This window comes from Triticum dicoccoides, chromosome 1B (genome assembly GCF_002162155.2).
Source record: "Triticum dicoccoides isolate Atlit2015 ecotype Zavitan chromosome 1B, WEW_v2.0, whole genome shotgun sequence".
NCBI lineage: Eukaryota > Viridiplantae > Streptophyta > Magnoliopsida > Poales > Poaceae > Triticum > Triticum dicoccoides.
Genome location: NC_041381.1, coordinates 698,776,086 through 698,795,874, shown reverse-complemented (window position 1 = coordinate 698,795,874; position 19,789 = coordinate 698,776,086). Strand labels below are relative to the sequence as shown.

Here is a 19,789-nt window from a genome sequence, read left to right as displayed (position 1 = left end):
AAGTGGCATCAAACAAGAAGACCCAGTTGCAAGTTGAGGGTCAACTTGCAAGTGTGATCAAACAAAAAAGACCTAGTTGCAAGTCGAGTTTCCAGTTGCAAGTGGCATGAAAAACAGAAGACCCAGTCGCAAGTCGAGGCTCGACTTGCAAGTGGGCATTATAAAAAAGACAAGTTGCAAGTCGAGGGTCTTGCAAGTAGCATCGAACAAAAAGACCCAGTTGCAAGTCGAGGGTCTACTTGCAAGTGGCATAAAAAAGAAGACACAGTTGCAAGTCGAGGGTCCACTTACAAGTGGCATGAAATAAAAGACCCGGTTGCAAGTCAAGGGTCCACTTGCAAGTGGCATGAAAACAGAAGTCCTAGTTGTAGGTCGTGGGGCGACTTGCAAGTGGCATCAAACAAAAGACCAAGTTGCATGTCGAGGGTCCGCTTGCAAGTGGAATAAAACAAAGAACCCGGTTACAAGTCGAGGGTCGAGTTGCAAACTGGCATAAAAAAATAGAAGACCCAGTTACAAGTCAAGGGTCGACTTGCAAAGTGGCATCAAACAAAAGACCCGAGTTGCAAGTCGATGCTCGACTTTGACATCAAACAAAAAGACCCGGTTGCAAGTCGAGGCTCGACTTGCCTGTGGCACGAAAACAGAAGACCCAGATGCAAGTCGAGGGTCGACTTGCAAGTGACATCAAACAAAAGGACCTAGTTGCACATCGAGGGTCGACTTGCCTGTGGCACGAAAACAGAAGACCCAGATGCAAGTCGAGGGTCGACTTGCAAGTGACATCAAACAAAAGGACCTAGTTGCACATCGAGGGTCGACTTGCAAGTGACATCAAACAAAAAAGACCCACTTGCAAAGTCAGACTTGCAAGTGGCATCAAACAAAAAGATCCAGTTGCAAGTCGAGGTTCAACTTGCAAGTCGCATCAAACAAAAAGTTTACCGTAAAGGTTTCGTCAGCATCAGGAAAAAACATGCCAAAGCTCTCACCATTGTCCACCTTGCAAAAATGAGCAAAACAAATTGGCACACCATCCTGAATCATAGGAAAAAGTCAAAAAGATAATAATAAAAAGATCGAGAGCAAGACTGTAACTGATGGTGCTCATACCGATGCTTACGCTAATGAAACTGCTGAAAATAGTAACTAGTAAGTAACTATGGAAAACTGTCAAAAGTACTTATGGTAGAACTGTCGAAAACTAGTAACTAGAAACTAGAGATTAGTGACGAACAAACAGGTTACAAAAAATATAGGCAAAAAAGCTAGGACTGTATTACACAACTAGTATTCAATTGTGCATACCATCTTTAACATCCAGAAAAAAACTACTATATGTATAGAGCACTACAAAAACAAGATAATCATGAGCTGCTGCTCCAACTTATATATGTAGAATACTACAAACAACACTACAAAAATCAACTACTGAACATTTCACCTAATCCTCTGCACACACAAATTACCACCACATTAGAGTATATTGAACACACATATAGCCTAACAAATGAAAAAAAAAACACATATAACTTAATCGCATGTACTTCACATACTTGAATGGTGGTCCCCTCCACTTCCCTTCTCGCTCCCCACAATCGCCGCTGCCTGACAAAAAGTAAAATGTCACGAAACATGGATACAAACTGAAAAAACAATAAAATGAAAAACCTTGATTGATACAAATTATAACTATCTCTGAGTGAAAATTAGCTTAGCAAAAACAGAACCTAAAAGTAAAAAAAATCAAACCAAAAACTACATGGTTAGTACCCCATTTCCTACCTACAGACACAAGACTTCATCTAGGGAAACTTAAAAAAAATGTGCCAACCCAGACTGAAACTATCAAAAAAGGAAATCCTATCATTGCACTCAATTATCTGAACACATAAGCTACGCAGCCGCACAGCTGAAAACTTTGCTACTTAAAACATCAAACTGCTACCAAACATTTTAGGAAGATTGAGCACAAAAACCTATGTAGATCAAAATACGCACAAAAAAATGAGATGGTACAGGTTCATTCATTTGTGACCTGCTTCTTTGTTTATCTTCAGCTCTTTTATTTCTAAAAAAAAATTGCTTGAATAATAATAGAAAATTTGACTTGAGCCTGGCACAAGTGATCCAAAATGCTTAAATAGTGATAGAAAAGTTGATTTCAGCCTGCCACAAGTGATCCAGAAATACTCACCAAAAGACAAAAAAAACAGAAAATGCATGCAGAAGCTATCACTACTCTACAAAAATTCTTAACAGGAGAAATCAACTATCTATAGAATGATGAGTATACCAGGACAAAAAAACTGTCTATAGTTCATCATACAAACCCTAACACTAAAAATCACCCAAAAACTACAACAAAAAAAGGTATTCTCTGCACACTAACCATCTGAAACCCAAACCCTAACCCCTGGAACCCACTGAAAAATTTATCTACTTCAAATCCCCCCTTCCCATATCTGTATACATTTGAGGAACAAACCCCCCCAACTCACCCTAGATAGATGGAACATCTGATGAACCCTACCCCGTATTTCGGGAGATTGGACGAGGCAAAGAACCCTAAATCAATGGACAAATAAACAAGAAACAAAGAAGATGGATGGTGCTAACGAACCCTACCCACATTTGGGGACATTGAGGAGCAAACCCTAGATAGATGCTGCTAAAATCAGTGAGCAAGAAACACAAAAACGCATGGACACTACAAAAAGAAAAAGAGGAACAAGGGAGAAGAACATGCAACTCAGTATTGATGGCGTCTCCTTCTCCTTCTCCCTCTCCAGAAGTCACTGTGCCTCTAGCACCAACTACCCGGAGCAATGGGGAATGGTAGAAGAGGAATGGGGAACGGCCGAAGTGAATGCTTCGGGAGACAAAGTGGGGTAAATGAACGCCGCCCCCTCCTCTCCAGAACCTGCTCTCAAACAAACAGCCCCCAGCCCAACAAAGCAACACGGCCCGCTACAGGCAAAAACAACACAACCCACTATAGATGGGCCGCGCGCACGGACGATTCAACGAGCGACGGGAGCGAAACGCACGACCGGGACAGAAAAAACTTGCGCGAATCTTAAAGATAGGATGAGATCCAATGGCTGTGCAGTTAGATATGAGGTAGCTATTTCACATCTAGATGTGAAATATCAAATCTGTTACAAAAAATACAAAAAATCCCGGGGTTGCAAGTCGACGGGCCTCCAGTTGCAAGTAGAGGCTTGACTTGCAAATGAGGCAACTACAAAGTATAAAAAAAGACCCGAGTTGCGAGTCGAGTGTTGACTTGCAAGTAGGGGCAAAATACAGAAAATATGAAAAAGCCCTCCGAGTTGCAAGTCGGGGGTTGACTTGCAACTCGGACCTCAGTTTGCAAGTCGAGGTTGGACTTGCAACTAGGGCAACTACAACTACCAAAAAAGCCCCTGGTTGCGATTCGAGTGTTGACTTGCAACTGGTTTTGCCTTTTTTTGTAATTTCTGTATTTTCTAATAAACATACTATAGCTTCGAAAAACAAAAAAAGCAGAAAAGGCAACTTATATCAAGTTTTCAACCACACTACTCGCCGTCCCTGTGGATAGATTACATATGACATAACATACTTCATCTGACAAAAGAAGAAGGGAAAACACCTAAGATATGGATATGTATAAAACTAGCTTAAAAAAATATGAAATCATAAAATAGTTCACACATGCAAGTGCTACTGGATTACCGCTGAAGAGCGGAACTCGTCCCATGGACGTTGAAGTCAACAGCTTCGGCATTCTGGAAAAAGTTCCCACAAAACCCACACGACACCTGCTTACCAAAAAAAGAGCGACGAAAAAATGGCTTAACTGCTGATTATATGACATGAACCTGAAAAAGGAAAATGACAACAAATAAAAACATATGTGCTACCCCCAGATTTATTGGTAATAAGATAGCTAGACAACAGAGAGAACAAGAGCCACACATGTGTGTACGTATGCACAAGGAAAAAACTCACTGAGAGTACCCTTTGTCCCTCCTTAATTCAAAATGAACTAATTATGTGACATTGGAATTTCAGATCACTTGCTGATTCTAAAAAAAAGAGGAGGGTGGAGGTTGCCCATTTTGTGCTCCTAAAGCAACTTGAATCCGTGTGACTAACGCAACACTGGTAGCATTTTGCATCATCTCATTGTACTCTCCTGACAAATAACTACCAAACAAGAAGTACACTACAGAACCAACACCTACACTGCCAACAAAAGAACTACCAGACAATAAAGAAAGAACTACACTACAAGAAAAACTCAAGATAAAAATACATCTGGACAAAAAATGTACTACCAACTATCAACGGCCACATGGGTAAAAAAAACCCAAAGCTAACTCTGAATGAAAACAACACCAATCTGTTACTGAAACCCACATGTGTAAACTGAACAAATGGAAAAATTAAATTTTGGACACCAGAATATCTCCTAACAAAAATTAATAATAAAATAATCCATCTAGAACTCTAGAAAACTACACTATCTGATGCCACCGTTCAGTAGCAAAACTTTAATTCTACAACACCTCACTAGTAAAAAGCCTACAACTGTATCTCTGAACTTCTAAGAAAACTACACCTATCTTATGGCACCGTTCACAGCAAAAATATGAGGTTTCAGACATTTTCCCCTCCTCCCTCCACGCAACTATGTCATGCCATCCTTAGATAACGAGTTCTTGATGTTTCTACCTACGAACAAGAAACCCTAGGTGCGACAAAAACAAGAAAATGGACAGTCAAAACAAATCAGGAACAGCTCCGTGAGGGGTAAACTCTTCAAACAACAACAAATCAGGAACAGCTCCTCGGGGGGGGAGGGGGGGCAAGAACCTGCTGCGGCTCTCTCCTCTCCGCCTTCTGTCACCAGAATCGCCGCCGCCTGAAGGAATCGCCGCCCAGACGGAGAGGATGAGGAATGCGAGGACAGTGGCGATACACTTGCTGTGGACAAACAAACGGCCCACCAATCCAATAATGCAGGAAAAATAAAAGAGGCATCGGCCCGCCCGCTCGTAAACAATTTGTACATGGCCCGCCGCGCGCAACAACGAGGCGCGAGCCAGCGCACGAGACAGAAACAGGACATTGCGCGAATCTTGAAGACAAATTGATCCAATGGACCATAGCTTAGATGTGAGATAGTTATTTCACATCTAGATGTGAAATAGCAAAACTGGAATGCATAGGTATTCTTCCGGGGTTTGTTGTGGCTAAAACCCGTGTGAATTATTTGTAGATACATTCCTAATACCCCATCAATATGAACGTGATGCTTAGTACATTTTTCTGATACATCGTAAATTTACCAGATATAATGTTGCAAGAGTATAATTTATTTTTGAAACGGAGGCAAAAGACTTGCCTCGTATATTAATTATGAGAGAAGGAAAGTTTTAGCTGTGTTACAAATAACACCCCTTATTACATGAAAGGGATTACTCTCCCGACATGAGCACCCCTAGCTTCTTAGCTCCCGCGGCCACCCAAAGTGATGTCTCTTTCTTGATGTTGTCTAACAAGATCGTGGGCGGTGTCCCTTTGTTATTGAAAACACGTGCATTTCTCTCGTTTCAAATCGATCATAAGATGAGCATGGTTAAAGATGCCATGGCCTTCCTATTTATTAGAGTGGCAAAGTTCCTCATGTGGTGCACAACTGTTTGCATTGTTAAAATAATTGGCGGGGCTAGGCAAGATGTGACAGGCGCCAGCCCCTTACCGGTCGCATCCCGCACGGAGATGCATTGCTAGCTGATCGATCATGCCATTAGTCACTTCTACTCGATCGCCAATTAAGCTGCAGCACTAGATTATAACTTTTTACAGATTTTTTTTAGTTGGTGTATAACTTTTTACGGATTTTTCCCCAATACTCGCGCGCAAGGGTTTTTCGCTAAAAAAATCTTACAATTTTACCCCTCCAGTTCCACTTCGTCAATACATATGCTACTCCATATTTCACCTGGTCTACTAATTAGTTGGCACAATTTAGAGTAGTAAAGTACCGCATGCGCCCATCAAAATGGATAAAAAGGTAGTATATAGAACTAAAATACGTCTAGATACATATTTTTTTATCCATTTTGATGATAAGTATTTCCGGACGGAGAGAGCAGATGCGAAGCCAGCACACAGTGCTGAAAAGAGCAACTACGCGACACGGGGATATCAGATCGGCCTAGGTGTAATAAGCGTCTTCACCGAGGAGCACAAAAATTGTAGAGATCTATAATTAAAAAAATCATGCACTGACCAAAGGGACCTGCCGAGCACATGACCGAACCAAATATCGCATGTTAAATCTCAAATTGCACAACTCACTTGATTGTGAGAGCTCCAAACTTAAGGAGCATATAATGGATTAAAGGATAAGTTGCGGAGGTGTGCGGAGTTGTCACGTTTGTACTACTAAGTGAGAGTGTAGCAGAAGATTCTTGCAGAGCTACCTGGAGTCCCTTATGGCGATCAAACATGATATTGGAGCTGATCCTGTTAAAGGTAAATCATATATTAACATGGACGATGGGGTGCAGCCGGTTAGACAAGTGCCACGGCAGCTTGGTTGGATCAAACCGTGCCAGGGCTGGACTAAACTTAACACTGATGGTGCTTTTGGCTCGAATGAAGATGCAAGCGGGGATGATATTGAGGGATGCTACAGGGAAAATTATCTTCTCAGCTTGCAGAGCTTTGTATTCATGCAGGGATGCGTTGGAGGCTGAGCTATGTGCGTGTATGGAGGGTTTATCTTCCTCGATTCAACGTACAGCACTACCGATCGAAATTGAGATGGATTCTTCGGTTGCAGTTTCTATGATCACATGTGGGAGCACGGATCGCTCAGTATATTCTTCCCTAGTGAATGAAATTAGATTTCTTTTGAGTCTTCATCAAACTTGTATTACTCAGGTCACTCGGTCGCAAAATAAAGCGAGTGACAGGTTAGCTGCTTTTGGTCGGATTAATAATAGGACCATGACTTGGTAAGGGTCGGGTCCTCCAGAAGTGTTGGAGATAGTTGCTGAAGATTGTAACGATACTGTGATTGAGTAATACAAGTATTGAGTCCGCAATAAAAAAAGAGAGTGTAGCAGAAGATGGAAATGCATGACGCGACGTTGTTGTGATGGATGTGCTAGCGAGGTATAGCACGGTCCACCAAATAAATTCAAGCCGGTCGAAACCCCCGACATGAATCGATCGACTGCCGGAAGATCATAACGACGTGAGACGCGAGCGAAGCTACGTGCGTGCCGTACCGATCACCGATCACATCGATCAGATCACCCAGCGGTGCCTGCCGGCCGGCATGGAGGCGGCGGAGGAACACTAGTCATGCCTGCACTCCCGAGAGCTGCCTGTGAGCTTGACATCTCGCACACGTACGTCCCGGCGACAGTAGAGCAAGCATGGGTGGCGCATTGCAGCCGTCGTTGAGAGCCGCACCGTACCCTACACAGCAGGCGACCCGCCGACCCCGGCCACATGTGTACTGCGCCCACCTTCTCCATCTCCGGTGACCCGTCCCACGCACCATTCACCCTTTTGCCTCTCCTCCGATGGCCGTGGCGTGGCGTCCTCCATTTCGGCATTGGTCTACGCTGGAAACCGGTTGACACGGCCAAGAATTTCTAGTCAAATGATCATTACGATGTGTAGTGTACTAGTTAAGGACTGAAAAGTTGTAAAGAAAATAAAAATGAACAGCATAGTGTGGTAACATAGACTCACAAGGAAGAAAAAGAGAGAGAGGTTGGATGGAGGAATTAGAGCTGGCCCGACGTGTGCAAATCAAATTGCGTTCGGAAGCAAGGGGTCTTGTAGTTGTCGGGCACATTGAACTCCAATCGACCGATGCAACTACAAAGCATAGTGCTTCACTACTACACGACCTACTTCAGCAGTTCAGCTACCCAGAGACACGACGTCCTCTTTACTCGTCGTCATCATCGCAGCCGCATGCAGCAGAGGCCGCCGACAATCTCTTTTCTTTTGTTCTTTCGCCGAACCTCTGTGGGTATTGATGGAGCTCCGTTTCCAAAGAGAGGAGAGCAAGGCAGCCAGGAGTGCAGAAGATCGTGATCACTGGATTTTCTTTGGGAACGCACAAGCATTCAGACTTGGCACCAATGCATGCTCGTAGCTTTCCCCCCGCGCACGCATATGCAGCATGGCAGCATGCACGTACAGACAGACAGGTCTTCATGTCGGAACAAACGAGCACTTCACATCACTGTGCCACTGTAGAGCACTACTAGTGCTCCTATACGCCTAGCCGTAGCCTCCGTCAGTAACAGTAGCAAGCTTAGCTAGCCAGGCCAAGGCAGCACTAGCTACTGAATACACCTAGATGGCGAGTGGTAGTAGCTTTTTGCACGCACAGGGCACAAGAGAAATATTAAAAAATAACTTTATATTAAAAAATATAAACATTCACAATATGAAATCAATATATTCAGATGCACCATGAAACATATTTTCATACTATATAGTTTTAGTACTGTTTCATAATTTTTTATGTAAATTTGGTCAAACTTTGTGTAATTTGACTTTGACCAAATCTTATATGTGGAGTAAAAAGAAACGGAGGGAGTACTATAAATGTACACGGTAGATCATCAATTTGCAAATTAATTTAAATCGTTTTAGCCATAATCACATGGATAGAAAGAAGGAAAGTTAGGGTATTGTAGCTTCTCTAACTTTGCTTCTCAATGTTAGAGGATCCGGTTCCATGCACGCACGGTGTATGCATCTAATTCAGACGGCGATGGGAGGGTATCTCTACTCCTAATGAAGCAGTTAGTGAATAGTCCGCCGGTTAATTTTCGCTGGTTTTTTTTCATCTATCCTCCCACCTCCTAGTTTCGTCGGGTTTTTTTCGTCATTTTTTTGTCAGGTTTTTATTCGTCCCCGCACGCCCCTCCACGATCCCTACCCAGATCGCTGCACACCACCGCCGCCGCCGCGAATCCCCGGGGACGCCGCACGCCGCCACCGCCGCGAATCCCCAGGGATGCCACACGCCACCGCCGTCGCGAATCACGAGAGACGCCGCTCGCCGCCGCCGCGGATCCCCAAGGGCGTGGTCGCGTTGCCCTGATTGGAGGAGACCCTGCCCGCCTTGCCTCGTTTGGAGGACGAACACAGGTATTTCGAGGCCCATGTGCGTCAATCCCGACCTCCGCTTTCCCCCTTTTCCATCGAGGGCCGCCGCCGCTGCTTCGTCTTCTATCTCTCCCGATCCCCATCGGCACCTGCTGGATGGTGCTCCGGGAACAGGGCCGCACGGAGGCCCTCCTCCCGTAGGATGTGCAGACGCGGCACGCCTTGCAGCGGCTGTTCGGGATGAGCGCGGGCGCGACAACCTTGTCCCAGTCGATGATGGCGGCGGCGAACGCCGGTGCTCCTTCTCGTCCTCTACCTCCAAGGACGCGCACCGATACAGCTCAGGCACCCCCGTCCCCAAATCCCGCCCACCCATCCGGCGTTGTCCAGCTCATCCTCACGCTCGTGGATTCGCCTCCTCCTGTATGCGACACTTGAAACGTGGACGTGGTGAGCTTCCCCTCTCTCTACCCCCAAATCTGGATGGCACTAGCATCTGTTACATACATACATATGGATAAGCATCTTGGTTTGGTTCTTTGGTTCAGTTTGTATTCAGTCTGTATGCGTCTGGATGTGAATGGCACTTGCAATATATGGCCGTTCCTTGGTTGTCCATTTGTATGTGTCCATCAGTATGTAAACGGCCGCTCCTTGATTGTTATTTTGAACAAAACTCCCCCTTAATTCTTCCTGTACTGAAATGAATCCTTGGAAGCTAGCACTACATGTCTGTTGTTGCTGTGGTCTTATACTACATGGCTTTTTTCAATTTAATGTCAGTCAAGTTTATGTGAATATAATCTCCTTTGATCTGATGTTTTGGTCTGAATATTTACATTTTAATTATCATGTACGTACTAATGCATTCTCAGATCTTTGGTCGGTGTTATCTTTTAAAATAAAAGTAAATGCAATCCTTAAATAGAAGTAGAAGAAGCATGTCCGCAAACAGAATTGTACATTTTCATTCCTTTGTAGAAGTGTGATAGATTATTTCTTGAAAACACAAAGATTTCAAGTATAGCGTCAGAACAAAGATACAAACTGTAATTTCAACATCCGGTAAATGACATATACAGCGAGTTGGGCGTGTCAAATGTTGATGTACAAACAGAATACATTGGATTAATTATCTACTTTTTAGATCAGTTCGGAATACATATTGGAAGAGCAAATTATGTTATGTTCCCAGCCCATCTCTTTCTGCTATCTTGCTGCTGCAAGACTTCGGAGTTTTAGTGGCTAATATAATTTTGACAATTTTGCTGCAATATCTTCAGTTTCTCTATTGATTTGGACAATTTTGCTGCTCCAATAGTCTGAAGCAGAACCTCCGTCTTCTATCTCAACGTCGGCGGCCCGACGACGCCGACTCCTTATCGACGCCCGTCGACAGCCCGGTGACGCGACCAGATCACTGCAAATTGCTCCATTCATGTCAGCAGCCTAATCAGGTTTATTGTAGATTGGAGTTGTCCCTTCACTCTTGATCAATAACCAGATATTGGCAAGCTTGAGTTATCCATGGATGCATGGAAAAGATTATTCATTGTTGTGATATGCATATCTGTAGGATTAAATTCATCTGAATTATGAGCTATGTCACACTTTGCAGAGTATAGAGACTTCAGTTCACATAATCTGTTTGTACATATGTTGATGTCAGGTGGAGGTGGTCATGCTGGCGCCACTGTTTCACTTCGTGCTGATGCGGTATAAAAGTGCCTCCTCGGCAGATGAGGACCTGAGCATGGTCGTGCTAATGAGGATGCAAGATCCACCGCCATCGGCCAGTCCGAGTGCGTTGTTGTTTTCATTCTTTGGGATTTCGAAATCAGGTGTTCGTCCCTGATGATTTCCGCGAGATAAACTGATTTCATTGGCATCATCTATTTCATTGCCTCACCAATATCCATGTGAGCCTGAGTTGTAAGTGAATGTACACATTGCGTGGTTGTGTTCCTGCAGGTGATTGCAGAGAACTTGGCAGGCAGATCAATTACGAGGAGGTCAGGGTGCCAACATGAAAAAGCTGGAGATATCTCTATTTTTGTCAGTCATTATTCAGGCTCTAAAGCTTCCCCTTTTCCTATACCACATTACTTGATATTATTAAATTCAGTACGCTTACTCAACTGTGAACAAGTTCATGTGGTAAGTAGGATCAACAAGAGTTGGCTGGCAACTTCTATGTATATGTTATTATGGATCAGCCAAGGTGGTTAAATTTTCAATTTTTTTCCTTTTTCTTAATTTAAGCCCTTAAGTTTATGCTGTTAAATGCATACACATAACTTAGTTCCAGATTTAACAAGAGTACATTTTACAACAAACTTCATAGCTGATGTTGATCATAATTAGTAAGTGCACAAAGCATTTCAAGGAATTTATGTTTTGTGCATATTGTATATTGCAGACTTGCAGTGAAGTAGTGCCATCTAAGTACCAGATGTATGTTATTTTCAGATAAGCTTTTCTTAAAATGGAAAATACTAAAAAGCAAATTGTGCCACACCGTGCAATTAAGGTGCCTTGTGCTGGAAACTCAATGCAACTTCTTGTTATTTTCAAATAAGCTTTTCTTAAAATGGAAAATACTAAAAAGCAGATTGTGCCACACTGTGCAATTAAGGTGCCTTTTACTGGAAACTCAATGCAACTTCTTGTTATTCCTTCTGAACCTAGCAATTAAGCCATATCTTGTTTTCACTCCTTCTGAACCTAGCAAAATGACCTGCTTGGACCGAACGAGGACAGGTGTGTGGTGGTGGACATAAGATGCACGGCGAACATTGAGCTACAGAAGAACATTATGAAAGGTATGTACGGTAACTCCATCCATGCTTGGCCACACACCAACGTATGTTTTCCACTGTTGCTAACCTAAACAAATTCGTTTACCGTGAACTGAACAACGGTGCATCGTGATACAGAGGTTGGAGAGGCTGGAGGAGACCATATACCAATACAAAGCGCATCTTGATGGCCATCAATGAGGAGCTGAACCTGCTACACCAGGCTAATTGCAAGCATCGGGTACTTGTTAGCTATCAATTAAATCTCTTGTCCTGCAAGAACATGTGCTTATTTATGAAAACATTTTACATGAGCGTTGTAGGATGATTTGGACGAGATGACTGATGAGGACATGAGCGTTGTCGGATGATTTGGACGAGAGGACTGTAGCACGACGCAATGAAGAGCCAGATCGTCCGTCCGCTCCCAGCTCACTTCCCGGTTTCGTTGTGCTGCCCGTTGCACCAACCATCCAGTAAAGGTTCTGAGGTTAACATCTCTTTTGCGAGTTTCATATAACTTTCGTTGTCACTTTATTATCTATTGATCCACATATTTGTATTTTAGCAGACATGAGTTACTTTATCATCTTTCCAGGAAGAAATTACTAGAGAGAAGAAAACTCAGTTTTACAAGTAGTGACAGTCCAACATCATATTGACAAGTCTGGTTCCTCTTTCCGTATACATAAGTGTATAATTTGTTTTAAGTAACTGTTTCCTCGGTCCTTATTGCCACCGTTTTCTCAAGTGCAACCGCGAGCTTAGTAATAGCAAGATAGAAATTTGAGATGGCAAAACTGTACGTCCAATACAATTTCTAACTTGTGCTTGACTACTTGTTGCTTCTTGCAGTTTGGTTCTTTAAATAACAAGAAAAGATGGCAAAACTTTACTCACAAGAAGTTGTGTATTTTGGAAAGATAGATGATCGAAATAAACTGTCATTGTCATAAATTTTGTACTGTACATTATGCGATTGGCCTGACCATCTTCTTCGTCAGTGTCGGATGTTCGACATCAATCTCCATCTTTTCATTTTCAGAATCGCACGTGGGGTTAGTAAAGACTTCTTCATATTTGCTTTTGTTGCCACTGCTGCAGGAGAGTTGCCACCTGATAGCGATGTTGTCCCTTCAAAATTGTTTTAAGTTCTTTTTTGCTGATATAAGTGCAGACTTTTGCATTAAGCATGACATGGAATTTGTTTTATGTAAATATTGATGCTTCACAATGAATTCATGTTGTGAAGGGTGATGATTTATCTTCAGTACAATCTGTTATAAGTTGTAGTTTATTTTGTTTTCATGTGTTATTTGTAGAGAATATATGGTTCGTGTTTATCATGCTTATTTCATATAGCTTTTTCTGGTAGCATATTTGTAACAGAAATGCATTAGCCACCCTGTTCATGATTCATAATGCATGCGTTTTAGTGGGATGGAGGTAATATTGAGAGAGACAGACCCATCAGGCTAAGGAATAGAAATAGTATATCTTTTGAGTCTACCATCTTCTATGCCAAGCAGGGTCGAGTGGGGTGATATACTAGGCGCTTTTCTTCTAAATTGTACAGAAAGTCCACTGAGTTATTGTTGTTTGTATGACACCTTAGAGCGAAATAGTACTTCTTTTAATCATTTTTAGGTGAAATGCAAGCATGTAGCTACCTCACTTAATTATTGTACTCACTTGAAGTTTATGTTGATATAATGCACTATTTAAGTAGTAGAGAAACCTCACAAATTTGAATTGATGAATGATATTTAGGAAAAGAAGTAGGCATGTTTCATTATAAAGGGAAAGTATTTTTCAAGGCATAGTGTTTAATTCACGGATGGTTAAACAGTTTAACAGGGACCAACATTGGGTAGCAGGGGAGTGGCAGTGCATAGAGACATAGTGAGGGGAGCGGGGGCGATGATGGAGGCGGAGATGTTTAGAGAGAGATATAGAGAGTGGGAGGTTTACCATGGTGTAAACGAAAACCGAGGCACGCCTTGCTAAGACAAGCACACTTTAAAACATAGCAATACTCTGCATTGTTTTGATGTTGGTATCAGGACCAGGTACCATGTGAAGCTCAAGGAATGGTTGTAGATCATTATGGATAAACTGAAAAAAGATCATTATGGAGTACATTATAAACGGCATTTGGTGTCGGTGGCATGTCACTACCACTGACAAAGTTCTATGAAACACGATTACTATCATGTACAATGCTTTACATTTCTCTCATATTCAAATGCTAAAATTCTGTAATTTCACATTTAGTAGTTTCTGCGGTGTGAAATTCATGTTTTATTTTGCCTGCACAGTTGAAAATAAATGCTGGCAAAGATATTAAAATTCAAATCTGGCTTATTTTTCTCAATATGGGTTCAGAAGGAAATTGTCGTTGAGCTTCTATCTAAAGGTATGTCAGATTAACAGGTTGCTATCGCAACTCTTGATTTGGAGTAATGCAAAGCAACTGTGGATCTTGTCGTCGGTACATCTTGGGTTGCCATTCTTCCAGAACGAAGGATTTTTTCCCTAGATTGTGCTGTGAAATAATGCTTGTATGACACCTTGATCTCTTGGCTACACCATGCTTTCTTAAGAACACTATACTTGCAGAAGAATGATGCTTCTATAGAATGCCACCATGAGTTCTAGCAGTTCTTTTAATTCTGTGTTCACTATGAACGAATGAACCATATAATTTGTCAATTTGATCAGTACTTGCTTTCATGTTGCAACCTCAGATTTAGGCACTTCATAGCCATAGAATAATTTTGAATTGTTATGCTCAGTACACCAAATGTTCTTCCTAGGTAATGCACTGTTTGCAACTAAGTTTTGTCTTTAAGCACCAAGGTGTAGTAGTATGCATTGAAATAAATGGATCATTTCTATCTTTCTGGTGCTCATAATAGACTTTTTCATTTTGAATTTGTATGCTTGAAATTTGATTATTTCTACCAACTGAGAGTGGAAATGAACTGTACCGTAGGCACTTTTTCATTAGATTTCAGCAGCCTCGATGGCTGATGGCAGCAACCTCATGGGCCACACATCCCCTTCGTTAATTGCATGCCCTCAAAAAATGGATGGGGACTTGGTTCTTTGGTTGTCGCCGCCGGACTCAGTGAAGGACGAAAAATTGAGATGATCCATTGAAGAATAGATGCCACGGGCTGAAGAAAGGAGGTGACGGTTTCAGAGCACACACCTTGAAGCAGAGAGGCGGCAAGGGAGTGCGTCTGGATGGCAGAGGGAGCGGGACAAAGCAACATCACATGGGAGACATGGTCAAAATCGGCGCCGTAGGAGCAATCGTGCATGTGGGGGTCGTACCAGGGAGAAGGAAAAGGGTGGTCGGTGTTGTAGGGCTTTTTTCCTTGCATCGGGAAATGGGTTCGGTTGAAAAAAACGATGATGTGGGGAGGTCACGCGAGTGGTGGATACGTGGGTACCGTTTAACGTACCAACTGTGGTTTAATAGTAGAGATTAATATGTTGATATTTTATTCATTTTCTTCTTAGCTGAACATTCATTAAACCAAAAATCTATGAAACTTGTAATGTATCATGGTCGCAATTTGTGAAGTAGAACTAACTATCCTTTGACCAAATACCCTTTGATCGTTCATCAATTTTTATGTACTTGTCGCCCGTGACAACAAATATGGATCAAATAACTATGCACTATGGGCACTAATATGGTTACCTTCAAATGGGTTTGTTACTGTGTTTAGTTACTATGATGTTTCATATGTTCATCAGAAAAAATAAAGGCTTATTTGCTTGCATGTGCTTTCTCATGTTTGTTTGTTTTTTCTTGTGGTTGTTCCTTTTCTATAATTGTCACATAAAGTGAACCGAAACTCATATTCTATATTTCTGTTGTGTAGATACCCGTGAGCCCGCTGCTGAAATCGCTAAAAATGGAGATAGACATGGATTTAACAGTTCTCATTCATTTAAATCTTAGTGAATTGATACCAGTTTCCATTTGGAACTGAGATAACGAGGAATCGTTTCCTTCATGATACTGTGTGTATGAGCTTTTTTCTTTCGGTGTAGGCAATATTGTACAAATTTATTTCCTAAAATTATATTTGAAGCTGTCTTCTATGAGAGTAACCATCTCAATCTTTTTTCTATAGTTGTCACAAGGTTCTTGTGCCAAAGTGATTTTTGCTTGGTCAATATGTTTTCTTCTGAATATTTCGAGAATGAATTAGTTTATGCTGCAATAGCGAGTCACTGTTAAAAATAGGGACAAAGGTGTTATAAGTGAAAAATTATGTAGTATACTTTTAGCTTCCAAACATTTGTACTTATGTTCTATGCCCATTTTGATTTGGACAAATGTTTGGGAATCACAGTGGTGAAAAGGTGCGATGCAGGAAGAGAAACTTTAGTGCTTGTTGTAACGTGTTTGTGGCATTTTTTGTCTTCTCCCATAGCAACGGACGGGCGTCCTACCTGGCGGATTGACTAGGTGTTGCGAGCTTCATATCCTTCATATGTTGGGTGTTAATATGATAGTTTGCAGACAACCCGGACTTATGGTGATGATATAAGGGGTCTGGTTGGGTCACCTTTTTCCTTCTCTCTCATATTCGGTCAACGACAGGGCGTGTCCGTAGATTTGAGGGGACGGGCTATAGGTGCTCTAAGATTATTGTGTTCGATACTATGATGTGTGTTAGCTGATTATGTTGAAGAAAAAGATGTGACATTGTTCTCGGTAATCTTAGCTCAGTGAGTAGTACCTTAATTTTTTTTCAAAAGCCCGTGGCAACGCACGGGCGTTCTACTAGTCAATCAATAGAAAGACACACGGCTTAGTATGCCTTCCCCACCTTAGGTTATTTCTAACCGATCCTCAATAACTTGTTAGAGAAGTAAAATCCTGGTTTTATTCCTTTAATTTATACCTAACTGATCCCCAATAGGCCATAATAGAGTAACAATTATACTCGGCCATCATGAATCTTCCTATATTTACTCCACCCCTTGGCAGCCAAGTACAAAAATATCTCCCTATTTTCCCCTCATCTACCTCCTCTTCTCCCCCTTGCCCCGCCACCCCCTCGTCTCCCAATGGTCGGGCGCGGGGGCCGAAGGTCACCCGCGGGTCATCATCTAGCGGCGCATCCTCGAGCAGCCACAGCCACTCGCCCTACCTGCCTGCCCCCACCTGATTCGCCGACTTCCCAGAGCTCCCTCCGCCGCGGCCACTGTAGAGGACCTACCTCGGCGTCCGGCAACACTCGTGGGGGACATGGGTGGAGGAGATTACCGGCCGGGAGACCCACCAGAGGAAGTGGGCCGGGTCATTTCACACGACGAAGCTCGACCGTGGCGATGGAAAACGACTGGTGGCAAGTCCGGCTCCACGGCTCTGCCGCCTGGTTGAACTTCTCGTTCGGGAGGGTGCCGGTCCACCTCCTCCCACCGCTGGGTGTGGTGAGTGCGACGATGGCTTGGCATGACCAAGAGGCGAGGGAGCGCCTCGAGGTGGATGCCACCGATGAGGCATACGTGCAGGACCTCTACCGCCAGCACACTGAGCTCGTGGAGGCGTAGCGGGCGATATTCGTTGACAATGACAGGGAGGTCATCGTCATCTCCGACGAAGAGGTGCAAGATGGTGAGGAGGGAGGAAGGAGGACGGCGAGGAGGAGGAGTTCAACGTCGAGGAGTGGCGGAGCATCTTCCCCGATTGTAACGACGATGACACCGGCATGGACCCATGTTTGACCGAGGGTGGCCTGTCGATGAAGGATTGGCTCAACCTCCACTATGGCCGAGGAGGATGAGTAGTCTAATGTGTTTAAGTCTAATGTAGTTTATGTTTGAATTTATGTTTAATGTTCGGTTGTTTAAGACTATCTATGTTGAACTTATATTTAAATGCCTGCACATTTTGGTTGAAACTAGAGTGAATTTATGCAAATTTACATTTTAATCCGCTAAGTTTAGAAGATCGGCTAGAATTAACCAAAATTTAGTGAAGTATAAATACTTCAATAAGGATTACTCGTTTGGATACTCCTCTATTTTATATGGGATCAGTTAGAAATGCCCTTACTGATGGAGGCTTAACCGTGGTTATGCACCTACTTTCTTTCATTTTCATGCCAGATGCAACGTTGTCATGTCGAAGAAGGCTGTGCAACGAGGAGAAAGTTCTCACCGCCCTGTCCACGTGTCTATGGTGCACATGCTGGTTGGGCTTGATGGTTCCTCGATCTCAATGTCGTTGCGAGGAATTATTTCGGTTGTTCTTCGCATCTGACTTTCTAGGTGATGATTGGATTATGAGAGCAAGAATGAGGGATTTTTTTTTGAACACAGTACAGACGCAAGCGTTCATATATACGCGCATCCACTCAGCCCCTATGAACGCATACACGCACAACTTATCTCGATGAGCAGTTGAGGATGGAGAAGTGTTAAAAAAAAACAAGGATGAGACAGTGTACGGAGATCGGTGCATGCCGTTGATGTGGAGATGCACCAGCTGATTTCTGCTGGCCGTATGCATGCATGCGGACGAAATTATTGTTTTGACCTTTTTTTCCTAACTTAATCAAGAATTGACCCAGTTTGCAAAAGAATTTCGAATCTGACCTTTTTTAGTCACGCCAACAACCCTGGCGTTTGGCTTGCACGGGAGACGCCAGGGAAGATGGCGTTTGGGCCTGGCCCACACTTGCCCAGCTGGCGCCGAAGTGGCAGAGCCAAACGCCATAGAACTTGGAGTCTGGAACAAACGCCACAGGGCTTGTCGATTTGAGCCTTTCCATCAGGAGTAAACAAGAAAAGCATGCTGAGCCTTTTGATTATTCTGGTTTGGTATTCGTTAGTGCGGCTGATTAATTATGTGAGGAGCTGGAAAGCCAAAGTATCATGTCGTGCTTTTTCTTCCCTGGCTGTGTTCTTTTAAGAAATACATGCAGTTCGGATGAATTAATCCCGTGTTAAGTGGCCGTGTAACTAACTTATTTAGCACAGCCCAATAAGCAACATTGTAACCATATCTGTTTGGATGGTTTCGTATGTTCTAGAATGAAAGCGTACTACCGATGTTTTTTGCTAAATGAAACATACTACTAATCCTTTTTAGTTCCCTTTTTTCTGAACCAATTCTTTTCAGTTCCCTGATAAGACTAATTAACCTACTACCAATTCGTTCTAAGTTTGAATTGACATAAAAAAATTAAAAGTTCATGCGTTTTTTATAAAATAATATGGCTCTATGTCCACCACAAAATGTTATGCTAAATAAATATAGTAAAAAATATTAAATTGATTGTTTTGACAAAGACTGCGAACGTGTCTTCTGGCCGCATGAATTTTTTTTGCCGATAAAATACATGTATTGTGGTCTATGTAAAAAAAAGCAGGGGATCCAAAGATGCGCCACTCGTCATCTTCCACTCTCGCCGTCGCCAAGGCGCGTCGCCGGGCAAAACCCGTGCGACACTGCCATCGGCGGTGAGGTCCAGACGGAGAAGGGGGGGTGTTATTGTGGAAGCACTGGAGGGCGGCGTAGGAGATGTGTGCTCGAGTGGCGGCCTTCGTCAGGCGATGCACGACAACAGCGTTGGTGAAGCCGACTATGGCTGATGGGACCTAGAGTGGTGATCTCATCTGTGGTCTGGCTGGATCATCGGAGAAGAGAGCGTCGGTGCCGTGTTCTTGACGGAGACGCTCTTAACATCAGATTTGGACCTGTGCATATATTGATCCAACATCAAATAAAATCATGAGCTAGCTCATGCTCCAAATTTAGCTTTGTGTACCGATCTAATATAATATACAAACAACATAAATATGTGGTTATTCTTTAT

At 42.9% G+C, this 19,789-nt stretch overlaps 2 long non-coding RNA genes across 7 annotated transcripts; one reads left to right on the top strand and one right to left on the bottom strand.

Moving 5' to 3' along the window:
- Positions 1 to 1,386: 1,386 nt before the first annotated feature.
- LOC119313644 lies at positions 1,387 to 4,965 on the bottom strand. Its single transcript, XR_005151919.1, has 3 exons — positions 4,864 to 4,965; positions 3,721 to 3,806; positions 1,387 to 1,608 (listed from the first exon to the last, which is right to left on the bottom strand). It is a non-coding gene; the product is annotated as an uncharacterized LOC119313644 (long non-coding RNA).
- Positions 4,966 to 9,013: 4,048 nt separating this feature from the next.
- LOC119349815 lies at positions 9,014 to 16,085 on the top strand. Of its 6 annotated transcripts, XR_005169540.1 has the most exons (6): positions 9,014 to 9,591; positions 10,463 to 11,963; positions 12,078 to 12,180; positions 12,263 to 12,429; positions 14,258 to 14,355; positions 15,836 to 16,085. It is a non-coding gene; the product is annotated as an uncharacterized LOC119349815 (long non-coding RNA). The 6 variants fall into 6 exon arrangements; XR_005169538.1 differs by lacking the exon at positions 15,836 to 16,085 and having other exon boundaries at positions 14,258 to 15,829; XR_005169539.1 differs by lacking the exon at positions 15,836 to 16,085 and adding an exon at positions 14,935 to 15,829 and having other exon boundaries at positions 12,263 to 14,355.
- The last annotated feature ends 3,704 nt before the right edge of the window (positions 16,086 to 19,789 follow it).